Genomic DNA, 18,292 nt, shown 5'->3' on the forward strand with positions numbered 1-18,292 from the left:
CAAGAAGTATAAAAAGAAATGAAAGGGAAATGATAAGAGACTCAATAAGATTCAAGTATTTACCTTTATAAGAGGGAAGAGGTTGCATGTATCTTCCATGAACTTAATCAGTATTAGGGTAGTTAGAAGGATTCTCATTAGAAAGAGGGAAGGGGAATGAGTCAATTATGGTGGATGATGTTAAAAAAATGGGTAAGTAAGAAACAGGGATACCCTGGGAGAATAGGGAAGGCAGAGGAATAATGGGAAAGTTATTTCATATGAAAGAGGCAAACAAGGAAGAGTTTTTGTTATTGTTGTTTTTTACAGTGGAGAAGAAAAATGGTGTGTGTAGAGGGAGGAAATGCTTGAACCTCATTCACATTTAAATTTGCTCTAAAAGGGGAGAATATACTAACATACTCAGCTGGTAATAGAACTCCATCTTACCCAACAGAGAAGTAGGAGGGGAAGGGGAAAAAAGAAAGGGGCATGGGGTAATAAAAGTGTGGACAGATAAAAGAGTTTAGAAGCAAAAACAGACTTCAAAGGAGGGACAAGTTAAAAAAGGCTGAGAGAAGGATAAACAGAAAATTGAGGAATTACACAATTAAAAATCATGACTGTGAATGTGATGAACTCAATCATAAAATGGAAGTGGATAGCAGAAAGGATTAGAAATCAGAATTCAACAATATGTTGACTACAAGAAAGGTGCTTTAAACAAAGAGACACACACAGAGTTAGAGGGCACTGAAACAAAATTTATTATGTTTCAGCCGAAGTAAAAAGGTATGGATAACAATTTTGATCTCAGACAAGACAAAAGCAAACCTAAACCCAATTAAAATGGTAAAAAAAAAAAAAGTAGGAAAATTACATCTTGCTAAAAGGCACCATAGGCAATGAATTAATATCAATACTAAACATATATACATCTTACGTGAAAAGTTAAATGAATTATAGGAGGAAATAGACAGCAAAACTGTAGTAGTGAAGAATCTCAACTTTTCCTTCTCAGACCTAGATAAATCTAACTATAAAATCAATAAGAAAGAAGTCAAGGAGATGAATAGAATCTTAGAAAGTTAGATATAATGGACCTCTGAAGAAAACTGGCAATAGAAAGGACTATATATTTTTCTGAGCTGTACATGGAAGCTTCTCAAAAACTGACATGTATTAGAGCATAAAACTTCACAAGCAAATACTGAAAAGCAAAACTATTAAATGCATCCTTTTCATATCACAATGCAATAAAGGTTTAATTTAATTAGGGGCTGCAGGAGCATAGATGGAAAGTTAATTGGAAACTAAACATCCAATCCTCCCAAAATGAGTGGGTCAAAGAACAAATCATAAAAACAATAAATATTTTCATTAAAGAGAATGACAACAATGAGACAATATTCCAAAATTTGTGGGATGCAGTCAAAACAATTGTCAGAGGAAATTTTTTATTTCTAAGTGTACGTGTCATGAAAAGAGAGAAAGAGCAGATCAATGAAGCTGGAATGTGTAACTAGAACAATAGAAGAACAATTTAAAAATCCCCTATTAAACACTAAAAGGGAAATCCTAAAAATCAGAGGAAAGATGAATAAATTTAAAGTAAAAACAAAATAAAACAAAAAAGTCATTGAACTAATAAATAAAATTGGGAGCTGGTTTTATTAAATAAAAAATAGGAAAACAGATAAACCATTGGTTAATTTCATTAAAATAAAGAAGAAAATCCAATTACTAGCATTAAAAATGAAAAGAGCTACTAAACCACCAAATGAAGATGAACTTGAAGAAGTTATTAGGAGTTTTTTGGCAAAAATATATGCAATTAAAATAGATAACCTAAGTCAAGTGAATAAATATTTTCAACAAGTTAACAGAAGAGGAAATAAAATATTTAAATTTTATTATTATCTTAGAAAAAGAAATTGCACAAGCCATCAATGAGCTTCGTAAGGAAAAAAAATTCCCAAATCAAATGGATTTATAAGTGAATTCAACCAAAATACTAAAGGAATGATTAATCCCAATACTAAGTAAACTATTGAGAAAATAGATCAAGAAGGAGTTATACCAAATTCCTTTTATGACACAAATACAGTTTTGATATCTATACTAGGAAGAGCAAAACCAGAGAAAGAGAACTATGTATCAATTTCCTTAATGAATATTAATGCAAAATGTTTAAATAAATACAGCAAGATATCACAAAGATCATACATTATGACCAGGTGAGATTTATACCAGGAATGTAGGACTGGTTTAATATTAGGAAAACTGTCAGAATAATTTATCATATCAATAACGAAAGGAAAAATCATATGATTATGTCAGTCCATGCAGAAAAAAAAAAAAACCTTTTGTAGTATCTACCTAGAACCCCGAGTAAATAGTGTCTGTAATAAGCATAAACTTGAAGACTTCCCAATATGATGAAAAGTGAAGCAAAGATGTCCATTATCACCATTATTATTCAATATTGTATCAGAAATGCTAGCAATAGTAATAATACAAGAAAAAGAAATTGGAGGAATAAAAATAGGCAATAAAAAAACTACTACTCTTTGCAGATGATATGATCATATATTAGAGAATCCTAGAGAATCAACTAAAAGTAAGTTGAAACAATTAAAAACTTCAGCAAAGTTGAAAGATATAAGGCAAATACACAAATTATCAGCATTTCTATAAACTATCAACCAAACACAGCAGGAAGAAGTAGAAAGGGAAATTCCATTTTAAATAATGGCAGATAATATAAAATAATTGTGAATCTATCCACCAAGACAAATCTTCTACAAAACACCTTTCATCAGTTCTAAAGAACCGGAGAAATATTAATTGCTTATGGGTGCAATGAGCCTGAATTGGAAATCGAGAGGATGCTCATCAACTGGAGAATGACTGTATAAGTTGTAGTATATGATTGTGATAAAATATTGATATACTATAAAAAATGATGAGCAGGATGCTTTGTAGAAAAATCTTGGAAATCTTATAAGAACTGATGCAAAGTCAAGGGAACAGAACCAGAACATCATATACAGTTACAGCAATATTGTAAGGATGCTCAACTGTGAAAGACTTAATTTCCCTGATCAAAACGATCCATGAGAATTCTAAAGCACCCATGATGAAAAATGCTGTCCACCTCCAAAGAGACAACTGATGAATTCTGAATGCAGATTGAAGTATGCTTTTTTAAAATTTTATTGTTACTTTGTTCTTCTTTTGCAATGTGGCTAATATAAGAGTATGTTTTGCATGACCCCCTGTAAAAGCAAGCACCCTGACACACATAAGGAGACCTGCTACCACAGGTTCTTTGATCTACTTTTCTAAAAGGGAAGGCAACTTTTGAGGGGTCAATAATCACTTTAATGAAGCACATATATCATTCACTTAGTTCAGGGGAAAAAAGTCAGCACCCTGAACTTTAGAGAAAATACAGAGAAATGAAGATCAACAGACAAGTGCTTCCAGTTGCCTGACCATAAGCAATATTTACTTCTCAGATCAACAGACAAAAAACTGTCTGACCATACATAGTTAACAGAGAGAGGAGCACCAACATCTGAGTTTTCAAAGCTGGAGGTGCTACTTAGTGACTTCCAAGAGTCTCATCTGGCATACAAACCTTCTTCCAAAAACTAAACCCCAAAGTGAAATCTCACCTCAAACTACTTATACATTTTTCAGAACCAGAAGGCATCATAACCCTTGAAAACCAATGTCTCAATAATAAAAGGTGTGGGCCTTCCTACAAATCTTCCCTAATCAAACTCCCCTTAATGGGAAGGCCCATTAATGGGTGGGGAAGATCTTCTTTAATCACATTAAAATAATTTACAATACAAATACACATACTGTTTCTAGTTAAAGACTCTTGATTAGTGCAATCAAAGGCAAGATTCAATCATAGGAGCTTGATTATACTAAAACAAAAACAGCAAAAGATCCTACATCGCTTTCCATTGCATCCCCCTCCATGTAAAATTGAAATCAAATAGCTTACCATTTCAAGGAGGGGAATGGAGTGGAAGGGAGGGAGGGAGGGAATTTGGAAGTTATAATTTTAAAAGATGATTATTAATTATTTTTACTTATGATTGGGAAATATTTAATGAAATAAATGAAGAGAATTTTAAAAAAAGAAAAAGTAGAATTTAACTGATTTGTCACTCCCCTATTCAAAAAGCTATCTTGTCTCCCAGTTACCTCTAAGAAAAAATGTAAAAGCTTTTATCTTTGGCTTCAGCCTCTCTTTCCAAGTTTATTATATATTATTCCCATTTCCTTACTTCTTTTCAATTAAACTGATCTTTTCTGCTGCTCCTCACGAGACATTCTGTATCTCTTATCTCTAGGTGCATTTATAAGGAAGATTCATCTTCATGAATTCAAACCCTGCTTCAGATAGTCTCTAGCTCTATGACCCTGGACAAGTCTCTTAACCTTGTTTGTCTCAGTTCCTTATCTGTAAAATGAGCAAAAGAAGGAAAAGGCAAACCACTCCAGTATCTTTGCCAAGAAAATCCCCAAAATGGTGCCACAAAGACTCCGAAATAATAGAAAATCTCTTATCTCCTTGTATTTGTACAGGGTCTTTTATAACCTACAGCAGAGTCTTAATCTTACAGTGCCTTCCCTGTGAAATTACCTTTTATATATTTTACATACATTTGACATAAACTAATTTGACAATAAACTAATTGTCTACATGAATTTTATCTTCCCTGATTAAATACAAACTTCAGATAGGCAGTCTATTTTATTTAGCTGTTATATCTACAATAGAATAGGTACTTAATAATAGTTTCTTCATCGATTGCTTATTTTAAAAGAAATACTCAATGTAGTAACACAGGGAACTCATCACCCAAATCAATGTTTTCAAAGAAACATATACAAGATGGAAGGAAGGAGAAGTAAGTGAGGAGGGATACAAAAGAGAACATATTTCAGTAAGAATGAAGAAACCAGTAAAACACAGAATAAATTAGAGGTGGTGATGAATGATTAAGATAACGAAAAGCTTATTTATTTTTGTTGATTTTTATGTTGAGGATACAAGGAAGAACTGATCTTCAGATGAGTGTGATGATGATGATGATGATGATGTGGAGAAGATATAATTACTTGGTTCACATTTTCCTTCTTTTTTCTCTTTCAAAAACAATGTTTTAGACTAGGAAGGATAGAAATAAAAATAAAATGTGATAAGGGAGCACCCTACTGTACTGTTGTGAAAAAATTCAAATCACGAGGCACATAAGAACTATGTCCTAAGGCACTGAAAGAAGTAGAAGAGTTGATTGTGCAGGGAAAAGTAGACATTTCCAGCTGGAGAAGAAAATGCCATGATTTTCAAAAAGAGAAATATCTGGGGTCTGTAAACTTCAGAAAAGTCTTCAAGGAGATAGGGCTGAATTCAAATATTTGAAGCCTTGACATGTGGAAGAAGGATTGATTCTTTCTGCTTTGACCCAGCTGGCAAACTTTGGAGGAATGAGTAAAAGTTGCAGACAGACAGCTTTAGGCTTGACAAAAGGAAATGGGAGACAGCACAGAGTTGTGAATAAAGGGCCATTCTTAGAGTCAGGAAAACTGGAGTTCAAAAATTGTCTCTGACTCATATTAGCTGTATAACCATAAGCAAGTCACTTAAAAAAAAAAAAAAAACAACTTTCTATGTCCCAGACAAAGCTCCAGGATGATAAGTTAGAAGTAAGCTATGGATGCACAGCAGTAGAGGAAATTTCCACACAAGGAACACCCACCCTATGTGGCTATGGGAGATCCAGAAGTATGTCTTTCAGAAGTGGAGCATCACTTCTCTCTGGGTTGTAGTTTTCTCATCTGCATAATGAAGGGGTTGGATTCAATGGACTCTAAGGTTTCTTCCAGCTCTAAGTAAATACAACAATAAAGGGAAACACTTCCTAACAATTAGAAGTGTCTAAAAATGGAATGGGCTACCTCAAAAGAGAGGATAAATGATTGAAAAGTATTTAAGTGAAAGAAAGGAAGAAAGGATGGAGGGAAAAATTGGTTGGTTGGTTGTTGTCCTTCATCTTCGAAGAGGACCAAAATGACATCACCATTGTAAAGTGAAATTTCAGCGTGTCTGACTGTGGCTGATCAGACCAATATGAGCTTGGAATGCTCTAGCACAGGTTGGGCACAGATAGTCGATATGGATTTTGGGGGTGGATATCCCAAATTTGCGCATCCTGCATTTACTTTGTGCTGTCTTAATTCTGCTTTGCCCAAAGACCACAGCACTGTTTCTTATGTGGGCATGCCATGCTGAGCAGTCCTGTGCCAGTGTCTCCCATGTTGCACAGTCAAATCCAAAGTTCTTGAGAAAGACCTTGAGAGTGTCCTTGTATCGTTTCTTTTGGCCACCGTGTAATCACCTGCCCCATCAAGTTCTCCATAAAATAGTCTTTTTGGCAAGCGTACATTTTGCATTCAAACAACGTGGCCAGCCCATCTGAGTTGCGCTCTCTGAAGCATATTTTGAACACTTGGCAGTTCAGCTCGAACAATGACTTCAGTGTCTGGGATCTTATCCTGCCAGGTGATCCTCAAAATCTTCCCAAGACAGTTCAAATGGAAGCAATTCAGTTTCTTGGCATGGCACTGATTGACTGTCCATGTTTCACAAGCATATAACAATGAGGTCAGCACAATGGCTCTGTAGACCTTCAATTTGGTAGTCAGTCTAATATCTCTTTTCTCCCAAACCTTTCTTTCGGAGCCTCCCAAATTGGTGCATGATTTTCTGTTTGCAGATGATTGTGCACTCCATGCAGCCTCTGAAGCTGAGATGCAACAAAGTATGGATCAATTCTCTGCTGCCTGTGCTAATTTTGGCCTAATAATTAACACCAAAAAAACACAGGTGCTCCATCAGCCACCACCACACTATCCATATGTGGAACCATTGGTTACAACAAATGAAGAAGGTTTGAATGCTGTGGATAAGTTCACTTACCTTGGTAGTATACTTTTCAGGGAGGAAAGGAAGGAAAAAAGGAAAATGGAAGAAAAGGAGGAAAGAAGGAAGGAAGGAAACAAGGGAAGGGAGAGAGGGATGAAATAAGGGTAAAGGAAATGAGGAAAGAAGAACGGAGGAAGAAAGACAGGGAGGAAACAAAGGAAGCAAGAAAGGAAAGAAGGAAGGGAAAAAGAGAAAACACTTAAGCATTCCCTACTATGGGCCAAGCATTGTGCTAGATGCCATAAAGACAAAAGTGAAATAGTGTCTCCCCTCAAGGATCTTACTTTCTTATAAATGGCGAGAAAACATAGCAGAATTGTGAACAGGGAAGGACAGAGCCACAGGGATGCTGAAAGGACCAATAAGTAGATTGTCACACCCTTTGCAGAAACAATGGTAGTATTGATCTGATTACTTTTCCCAGAACAGAAGATAGAAAGTGTTTTTTTAGGGTGAGAGATGCGTGGATACCTGTTTGTTTATGATGATAGGTCAGATGACAAAATGCTTAGGACAAATGACCAGATCAGCTGTATGTGGTCAGTAGCTATAGTGAATTAGGTGACCTTGCATTAACTCCTTCACTCACCAGTCAGAACACTTCAGTCCCAGGGCAAGAATCCCCAAACTGAGTTGGAGGAAGGGAAGGCTGCTGTTGTAGTTGGGAAAATCAGAGTCAAGCCTTCAAGCTGAGATTGGATGACCACTTGTCAGTGATACGGAAGGAATTATTGTTCGAGCACAGTTTGCAGAACATGGTCTCTAAGGTCCCTTTCATGTCTGAGACAATTCTTCTGCATTTTTTATGAAAACTGCAGTCAGCAGGAGTACAGAGCTATCAATTCCTTTGCACTTCCAGCGTTCAGTGCCTAGTCTGCTTTGACATGTTTATTTTGAATAGTTGTCACCATCCTTGCCTAAAAGTCATTCCTATTTTCCTTCTCTGACTCTGACGCTGTCTGTCTAGAAATCTCCTCAGGTTCCAGGAAGATCTGATCCAACTGAATCAGTTTCCTTGCTATTTCCCCAAAATCCGTTGTTTCTATTTGTCTAAAGTGTCCTTGTCTGACACCTCTGCTCAGCGAATGGGGCCAGTAAAAATGGCTTTGGGTTTTGAGTCAGAGGACTTGGGTTTCAATCCTGACTCTTGGACTTGAGTGAGTGATTTCCCTTCCTTCAACCTCAGTTTCCTTGTCTTGAACCTCTCTTCCCTTTTTAACCTATGATCTTATGACCTCTGAGTTTGCCTTAGAGTCCTGGCAAACTCTAGTCTTCCTCATAATCTGCATATTGTAGGATAGATGGTGCTAGATGGCACCCTGAAGTCAAGAGTTCCTGCACTCAAATCTAGTCTCAGATAGACTATGTGACCTTAAGCAAGTCACTTAATCCTGATTGCCCCCTGCCCCCCATAAAATTCACATAACATAATCAGCTATTGAGTTTTTACCACCTAATGGCGGGAAAATATATGAACAGAATGTTTTAATGAACTAAAATAACCAGTGAATTATCTGAGAATTAGCCAGAAGATCATTAATAATGGTAGTACCTACCATTTCATGGAGTGCTGGACAGAAAGCTAGAAGAGCAGTTGGTAAGCCCTGAATTGAAGTTTCACATCTGATATCTGTTGGCTCTGTTTTCCTGGAAAATTCATTTAGGCTCTCATTGTGAAAAGGTACAGAGAAGGTGTGCATCTTGCCCTGGTAGAGATAATTCCTCATTGGGGGCATCCTATGCCAAAGAATCATAGAATTAGTTTTTCTTAGACGATTATTTTTATTTCAGCTTCTGATGAAAATGATAATAATCATAGCTAATATTTATATATCTGCTATGTGCCAGGCATTATGTTAGACATTTTAGAATTGCTATCTCATCTATCCTCACAACAACCCTGGGAGGTAGGTGCTATTATTACCCTCATTTTGTAGATGAGGAAACTGAGACAAGCAAAGATACAGTGAATTACCCACAGTCATACATAGCTAGAGTCTGAGGCCAATCTGAGTTCAAATGAACTCAGTCACAGATGCAGTACTCTATCCTCTACACTTAGCTATCCTAATATTTTCTTAAATATCTTAATATAATTTCCTTAGTGAATATAGCCTTCCATTTAAATCCTATTCTGATGCCCCTTCCTGTATTGTATGCAATCCTGGATTCTTTACGGCTATGATTTTACAGTACAAATTCTAGAAGCTAGGATGGCTTGGTGTAATGGCCCAGGAAAGTATGCCTGCATTTTACTGAGCAGAGAGGTTAGTCACCAAATGTTGGTTGCCAAGTGATAATCTTTATTTATTCATTCATTCATTCATTTATTTATTTATTTTTTGGCCATGACAACTCATGAAGACTGTCTGTTGAAACATGGAGGAGCTATAAGATGCACCAGTGAAGCCATTTGGCGTGGAACTGATATATGCACCCTATTGGCTCAGATTTGATGTCAGGGCTAAACGAGGCAGTCACAGGTCATGGAGCAGTTAACCTAAGCATGGAAGCATATGCAACAAGGATCTAGTTTCGCTTATCTCTAATAGACATGATCCGCTTAGCTCTACATGAAAATATATCGTCAGTAGGTCAGCAGGACAAGCGATGGTGACTCTGTGCTTTTTTGGAATCCCACCAAGCCTAAAAAGCATTGACTTCGAATGAACATGAACTTTTGAAGCCCTTAGTGAACAGGAAGCCATATCAATACAACTTGAGGCCTCTAGGACAATGTATCAAGGAAAGTGCAACATGAGCCTTGCCTTAATCTTGGGCCAATTACATTTTCTTGGACAATTCAGTCCTTGACAAGTAATCTATCTGATGATTAACTTTCATTGTCTTGTAGTTAGAAGAGGCAGAAAACAATTCAAGTCCCTCATTTTAGTGACTAAGAGGCTAAGTGATTTATCAAGGGTTTCACAGTGTGCTCATGAGAAAATCAAAACCCATCTCTTGATTCCTAGTTCGATGTTCTTTTGTAAAGTCCCTTGTGGTTTAGAAAGCAAAATAGTCCATTTAAATAGTTTTTTAAAAAAGATTTTTGTTGATATCTCTTATTTTTAAATTGACTATATTTCCTTCATATTCACCTTTCTCCTTTCCTTAAAGGAAGCCACTGCTGTGACAAAGAATTTTTGTAAAGAGTAAAAGAAGGAAAAAAAAATTCAACAAAGTCATTCAACATTGAAAATAATCTCAAATTATATGCAATGTTCCACACCTGAGAACTCCTCTGCAAAGAAGCAGGAAATGGTTTCTTCTCCTAGGAGGTCACTTATTCTTAGTAATTTCACAATATTCTGTTTCAATTATTTTCTGATTGTTTTTCTTTCCATTTTTGTTGTTACAGCTATTATGTATAATGTTTTCCTGTTTTTGCTAATTTCATTTTCCATCAGTTCATGTAAATCTTCCATGCTTCTCTGTATTTATCACATTCATCATTTCTTACAGCATAGTAATACTCCAGGATATTCATGGACCACAATTTGCTTAGACATTCCCCATCTGTTTTACATCAACTTTACATCAACTTTTACATCAACATCTTCTTTTTTTCTCTTTCACAAGAAGGCCTGCTACAAATATTTTGCCTCTCTGTCAATAACCTCCACGAGCACATTTCTGTCAGTAGAACCCCTGAGTCAAAGGGCATGGCTATTTTAGTCATGCTCTTTATGTAATTCCAGATTGATTTCCAGAATGGTTGTACCATTTCATAGCACTTCCCAGTGGTGCATTAGTATGCCTCTCTTTCCATGACCCCTCCAACACTGATGGTCTTCATTTTAGTCCTTATACCATTTAATGGGTATGAGGTGAAACCTCAGGGCTGTTTTGACTTCTATTTCTTTATTATTAGTGATTTGGTAGATTTTTTAACATTAGTTCATATCCTGATGTTTTCATCTTATGTATTTTTCTTATCATAGATATTTGATACAAAATTCCCCTCTCTTCCTTTCTCATCCTAGATGCATTAATTTCATTTGTGCAAAAAACACTTGTGTCATTTTTAGCAGAAATAGGAATTCTAATTAAATTGGTTAACAGAAGCAAAAAAAAAAGATTTCAAATTATTAAATGTTAGACATTTAAAATGCTAGCTATAACTAGGGGAATCAGAGAATACTTTTTCTTCATTTTCCAAAAGAGTGTTAGAAGCCCTTGTTCCTGTCCTTGGATATGCTTGCTTCCTTAAAATGAAAAGAAGAAGCAATAGGTAAGAAAGACAAGCATTTGTAAATAAAAGAATAGGAACTGAAACTAATGTTGATTGATTTACATAGGAGACATTTTTTTAAAGTACAGAAAAAAGTATCCACATACTGGCATAAAGAAAGGACACAGTGTGCAGCATTGCCAGAGGGAGATAAGAGATTAGATCTTTCAATACACAAGAAGAAAGCAAAGTATGGGGAAGATTTTTATTCCTTAGTAGCCTTAAGAAATATACTACTGCATTCCTAGTATTAAATTCATTTTCAAAATCGTAAAAATAAAAATCAAATGTTTCTGTTTTGTTAACACCCAAGATAAGCATATTGGACTTGGAGTCATAAAACTTGAGTTTGAATTCTGCCTCTGACACTAACTAGCTGTGTGACTGCCTCAGTTTCCCCAACTGTAAAATGGAGATAATCATAACACCTACCTCACAAAGGTATTGGAAAGATCAAATGAGATAATGGAATACAGTGCTTTGCAACCTAGAGCAGCAGATAAATGCTAGCTATTATTCTTTGTATTTTCATTCAGAAAATAAAAAAAAAAAGCTCTTTTTCTTCATCTCTCTAATTCTTGGCTTCCAATATTCCAATACCTCCCCATGGGGAGGGGAGGTTTATATGCATTGGTGTTTGTTTGGTTTCTGGTCATGGCACAGTTTCTCCCTCTCCAGTTCCATATTATGAAGGTCATTACTCAAGCCTTTTCCTAATTCTTTTCCTAACTTCTTTCCCTGATGAGTTCTGACCCAACTTACCCCAGGATTCTACCTCTGACCAAAAGTTTATGGTCAAAAAATTAGGGTCTCCAACTCCATACAAATTTTTCCTAAAAAATGCGAAACTTCATAAGCTGAAAAATAATAAAGATATCAAAATAAAGAATAAAATTTTAAAACCATAAACACCATACTATTTATAAACATAATTTTTATATAGCCAACCTTGAAGAACCACTCAAGGGCACACACTGGAGCTAGGATACTATACCACTTCCTTTTCCACTAAGACAGACAGTCTTCATTGAAGGTCTCTGAACTTGGAGACAGCTAAGGTACAGCTGATAGAGCCCTGGGCCAAGAGTCAGGATAGACCAGAGTTCAAATCCAGCTTCAGACATTTCTTAGCTACATGACCCTAGGTAAGTCAAATGACTTAGCCTTGTTTGCCTCAGTTTCCTTATCTATAAAACAGGGATGATGATGATAATAATAGTACCTATCTCCAAAGGTTGTTATGAGGATAAAATGAAATAATAATTGTAAATTTCTGAGTACTATGTTAGCTATTGTTATTAAATATATTTTGATAACTATATATCAATACACTTAGTAAGCCTACATGTTTTATTTTACACATCTAAATACATTGACTTTTAAGAGGTTCATGGGCTTTTCCCAACCGCCTAAGGGGTCTACAAATCTCTGTTAAGGGAGGCACAAGCAGGCACTTTGGATTGGGCTCAGTCTTGGGGAAGTCTACCTCTAAGGAGAAGGGGCTAGATTCCCTATTCTCACACTCATTGGTTCAATAAATCCCTTATCCATAGGAATGATTTTACTTACTGGTTCACATCTAAAAGGGAAAAACAGCAAAGGGTACTCAGATTCTGAAATGAAGTATGAGACAGTTAATTTATTCCTGTGCACACAAATAATGCTTGATATAAAAGACTCACAAGAACGGATTAAAAAAATAGGATTCATCATTTAACTTATAACTATAGTTACAATCCACAGTGATATTAATATTTAAACTTCCTTACAGTCTCTAAAATTGCTAATTATGCATGATATTTCACCTTGGCACTGCACTGTCCAAACCATTTCTAGTAATTACATCCCAGTAAAAACAGTCAAGTTTTTCTACTTTCTGATACAGAACCTTTTTTTTCCTGGTGCCAGTCTTGCTGTCCAACCAACTTCTTACTAGAAGTCCCACAAGAAAAGTAATTGGTCTGGTAATGAGTGGTAATGAGTAGTAAAATTACCAGACTAATCACTTTTCTTGTTGGACCTCACACCTCTAGACCTTCCAAACAAGCAAAATCATCTCCAAGCTCGGACGTAACCCCCTCAAGAAAGGAAGGATAAAATAGACAAAGGTAACCAGGGTCCTGTATGAAAGCTTCCCTGCTGAGTAGGTTTGGGGATGATGGCAGTGAGTTCCATCTATTCCTTTATCCTCCTTCACTGGATTCTAGAAGTAAAATACTCTACTCACCACATGGAAGAGCCAAAGCTAAGAGGCTGAGTTGGAATCTCTCTATTCCTTTAATCTATATGGTATCCTGTCCCCTGCCACTCTCAAGTGTGGGGAGGATGACCAAAGAATAACATACATGAAGTTTATCACATCACACTAAAGCATAAAGTCCTTTTAGCCCTGAGCCACTCCATGGCTGAAAGCAGACCCCCAAGGTACACCCATGTCTACTGGGATGAAAAATGATGAGTCTGAGCATGCACCATAGGAGGAGAGCAGTGTATAAGAATGATAAACAACACACACACACATATATATATATATACATATATATATAAAAACATATACACATACAAAAATACACTTTATTAATGTGTATATACACATTTAAATAAAATAACAACAATAACATTGTTTTCTGTGTCCTGATCTTTTTCATATATTTTATCCTACTTAGGGTGAAGCAGTTCATTTCTGACAGGACTCTCTGCCCATTTCTTTAGAGTCCTGAATCAATGTAACTTTTTAAAAACTTGAGCAAAAGAACAATTTGGTCCACTTACTGAAAGGTTGGGATCATTTAATGGAGAGATTAGAGAAAGGAGATATATTCATTAAAGTTCCTTTAATCATACTACTACAATAGGGTCATAGGATCCCTTTGTCTAGGGTACACAGCAGGGTTGTCCAACCAAGTAGGGGATGAAGTTGTTAATATCTTACATAAGTAGCCCACCTCTCCTTTGTTGGTTATCTCGTTTATAGCCTCACTAAGAAGGCTAATATCAATTAGTCCAGGTCACTTGTTAGTCTGGTCATTGGTAAGCCCCCAAGGAGCCTCAAAATCTGACTTATAGAACTTTGTACTAACACCATATTGGACTTTCATCTGTTGTATGCAACAATCCAGTGGAAGGAGTGAATTTCTTACTTTCTTTTCACTGAAGCGACAGGGAGTAGGTAATAGTGGGAAAAAATCCAAGATAGAGCATATTAAGAATACAATGAAATTTTAGAAATAATTATATGCAGGGTATGTAATTTTACACAAGATTCTCTATATACACATTCCCATATAGTCAACATAACCCTCAACTGTAAGATTCAGCTTCTGATGTTGTGCAATTAAGAAAAGACAGAGGCTACTAGAAATAAAAGTTACGTGTCCTGGCAGAAGGAGTCTCTTTGAAGCCCTTAGAGGGGACTGTCAGATAACTCATTCTTGAAAGGACTCTATTTGGAGAAAGATTCATTAGAGAAGATATTCTGAAGTGAATTCCGAAGGGGAATTAAAAAACTTAAACTGCCATCTTTGTTGGTCTTGTCATTTTCAGTTATGCCCAACTCTTTATGATCTCATTTAGGGTTTTCTTGGCAAAGATACTGGAGTGATTTACCACTTCCTCTCTAGCTTATTTTACAGAAGAGGAAACTGAGGCAAACAGAATTAAGTGAATTGCTCAGGGTCACACAGCTAGTAAGTGTCTGAAGCCAGATTTGAACTCAGGAAGAAGAGTCTTCCTGACTCTTGAGCTGGCACTCTGTCTACAGTGCCACCTAACTGCCATCTTTAGGCTAACCATGTTAATTGCTATATTTTGAGGAGAGTTGAACAGGTAGCTGATATTGCCAAGTGAGAGTGTGTGTGTGTGTGTGCGTGTATGTGTCTTTGTTGCGGAAGAACCAAGAGATCTTTTTAAAAAGAGCCCAGGACTCCCATTCCCTTGATGTGTTTTTCAGTAAACTACAGGCCTTGAGGGTAGGAATAGCCATCTTCCCTTTTAATCTGCACCTCTAATGTCTAATAGTGGCAGGCACACCAGAGGAGCTTTAAAAATGTTTATCGACTAATCTGAGGATCAAGGGAAATAGTATTGTAAAGTGCTTTGTAAGCCTCAAAGCACGGTACAGATGATGTCTATTATTGTTATTATTGTATCTGAAACTCTGGGCTGAATTTTCTGTTAAATTTTCTGAATTATTTAGTGTGTGTTTGTCCTTCATTGCCGAAGAAGACTTTGCCATCAGAGAAACAATGACATGACTTGCATTTGACTTTGTTTTGAGTGAGGGAAGGCTGTAGAGGTCACCAGCCTCACTTCTCCTCCAGAGCTGTCTGAATCCAGTGACCAGATATTCATCAGGATGACTGGAGATGACCCAGGATGAGGCAACTGGGGTTAAGTGACTTGCCCAAGGTCACATAGCTAGAGAGTGCCAAGTGTCTGAGGTGAGACTTGAACTCAGGTCCTCCTGACTCCTGCACTGGTACTCTACCCACTGCACTACCTAGCTGCCCCCTATTGCCAAGTATGACATTTAAGAAAGTTCAGGAGACATAATTTCTGGGTAATTTAATTACTTTGTTAAAAATGCCAGCATTTTAATAAAAGGATGGTTATTTGGACATCTCTCTTACACCAAAGACCCCTCATGGTAGTGGGCTTACAACTTATATGTCTCTAATGGCAAGTAAAATGGGATCTTTTGCTGTTTTGGTTTTAGTATAATCAAGAAGTATAATGCCTCTATTTGAATGTGATTAAGGAGGATCATTTCTACCCATCGTCAGACTTGGGAAGATTTGTGGAAAGGCCCACACCTGTTGTTAATGAGGCGCTGGTTCTCAAGTGATGTGATGCCCTCTGCCTCTAAAAAGTGTGTAAGGTGCTGGTTTTATTTGGGGGCTTAGTTTTGTAAGAGTGTTTGGCCATATGAGGACTCTGGGAAGCCACTAACGAGCCTCCTGACTTTGAGAACTCAGATGTCATGCTTCCCTCTCTGGAAATTATGGTCAGATAGTTAGAACTATCTGTTGAATTCAGGCAGAGGAAGCCATGTCCGTTGACTTTTAATTTCTCTGTATTTTCTTTGAAGTTGAAAGGGCTGACTCCCCTAAACTAGATGAATGATATATGTGCTTGGTTAAAGGAATGGTACATGTGCTTGATTAAAGTGATTGTTAACCCCTCAAAACTTGCCTTTCTTTTTATGAATACAGATCTAAGAACCTGTGATAGCACACCCCACCATGTGTGTTGGGTGCTTACTGATACAATATCCTTGGAAGAACAAATGTTTGTCAGGGTGGCAATCAATATTGATTGCTTAATAATTAATGAGAAAATAAATATTACAATTAGAGAGTGGGCGATATTACAATAAGGATCTCAGGGTCATGACCTGTGTCACATGAATCTTTGTCAAAGAGACGTATCAATTTCCATATCACCTTCCTGACAAAAGGGAGGATCCACATTTTCTTAGACCAGTCTGAGCAAACCGTTGTTGTTTGTCCTTCTTTCTGGTAGGGAATCAAAGACATCAGGAAGGTGATATCTTGACTTGCAAGTGAATTTGATTTAAGTAAGACAGGGCTGTGCAAAGTTTACAGCCTCACTCTCTGCTCCAGGCTCATCCGAGTCCAATGACAAGACATAGGTCAGGATAACTGAGGAGGAACCCCCAAAGCAACAGGAGACCTTGGTCTTTTAAAACTTAGGTCTTTCCCAGGTTTCAGTTTGTCTGAGGCAGCACCTATTCAGTAATTTAAGGCTAGGCAAGAAATGAGGCAAAAAATGGCCTAGTTTGCCTACTCAAAAAAAAAAAAAAAAGTCAGACTGGGAGGGGAAGACTCTCAGGCTTTCTGTCCAGAACTGAAACAATTACTATTTACACTCACTTTGAGCCAAAGGAAGGAAGGAAGGAAGGAAGGAAGGAAGGAAGGAAGGAAGGAAGGAAGGAAGGAAGGAAGGAAGGAAGGAAGGATACAATAAGCGGGAATGTATCCATTAGCCCACATTTAAAATTTCTTTTACTGTCTGATCAGATCTTGGCCTGAGTAAATCTCTGCCTAAAACTTCCACACTGGTTCATTTCTGGATGAGGAAATAGAAAAGGGGAAAAACCTTGGTCCTAATACAATAATTAGTTATTAAATACAAGATAGAAATAATCATTTCTTACACAAGGAAATTTTAGTAAAACATCCTTCTGAGAAGTACTGAATTAACAATGTCATGAAGAGAACTCTATCACCGAACTTCACAGTCCTCATGTTTTGGAGAAGTTATTAGTTTATTGTGTATGAGAGGAAATCTATTCTGTAACAAGGACAGAGGGGACTTGGACTGTGATTGCCATTGCAGTTGATATGTTGTTGAAATATTTATCTATATTTCTGTATTACTTCTTACTGTTATATAGCCAGTAATAAAGATATTTGTTTAAGCCTACTGGTTGTTTTAGAGTGAGAGATGGAAAATCATCTATGCGAGATTTCCCCAGGGGTGAGGAATTGAGCCAATGAGAAAGTTTCGCTCTTTTAGTGATTTCCAAAGTGATTCCAAAACATTTTTGGAATCTTTTTGAACATAGAGAAATAAAGAATTAAAACAATAATAAGATAATAGGAGAATGCAAGTGGGAGGTCCCTGAGAGAAGCTGAGAAATAGTGGTCACTTCTTGCACCATACATCCTCATCGTTCTTCTCTGATTTACTGCATGTAGCTACAGAAAACATACGGATACACACCAAGGTCAGATCTGTGATTTCGTTAGTAGTATAAGGGGACAACTCTCTCTACCCATGCAGGTTAGCATCTTCCTTGTGATTCAAGGTCTTTAGAGAGCTGTCTAGAACACTGAGGGGGTCATACAGACAGAGTGGGCCAAAAGTGGAACTTGGATTGGGGTTTTTCTGGCTTCAAGGCCAGGTCTCTATCCATTAGGCTACACTCCATATCAACATGTCGATATAGGTATAGCCCCCTCCCCACACACATATGTGTCTGTGTGTGGGGGGAGGAGACAGAGACATAGAAAGGAGAGAGAAGAAAACAGAGGAGAAAAGAGAGAGAG

The sequence above is a fragment of the Notamacropus eugenii genome, chromosome 7 (genome assembly GCF_028372415.1).
Source record: "Notamacropus eugenii isolate mMacEug1 chromosome 7, mMacEug1.pri_v2, whole genome shotgun sequence".
NCBI classification, from domain to species: domain Eukaryota; kingdom Metazoa; phylum Chordata; class Mammalia; order Diprotodontia; family Macropodidae; genus Notamacropus; species Notamacropus eugenii.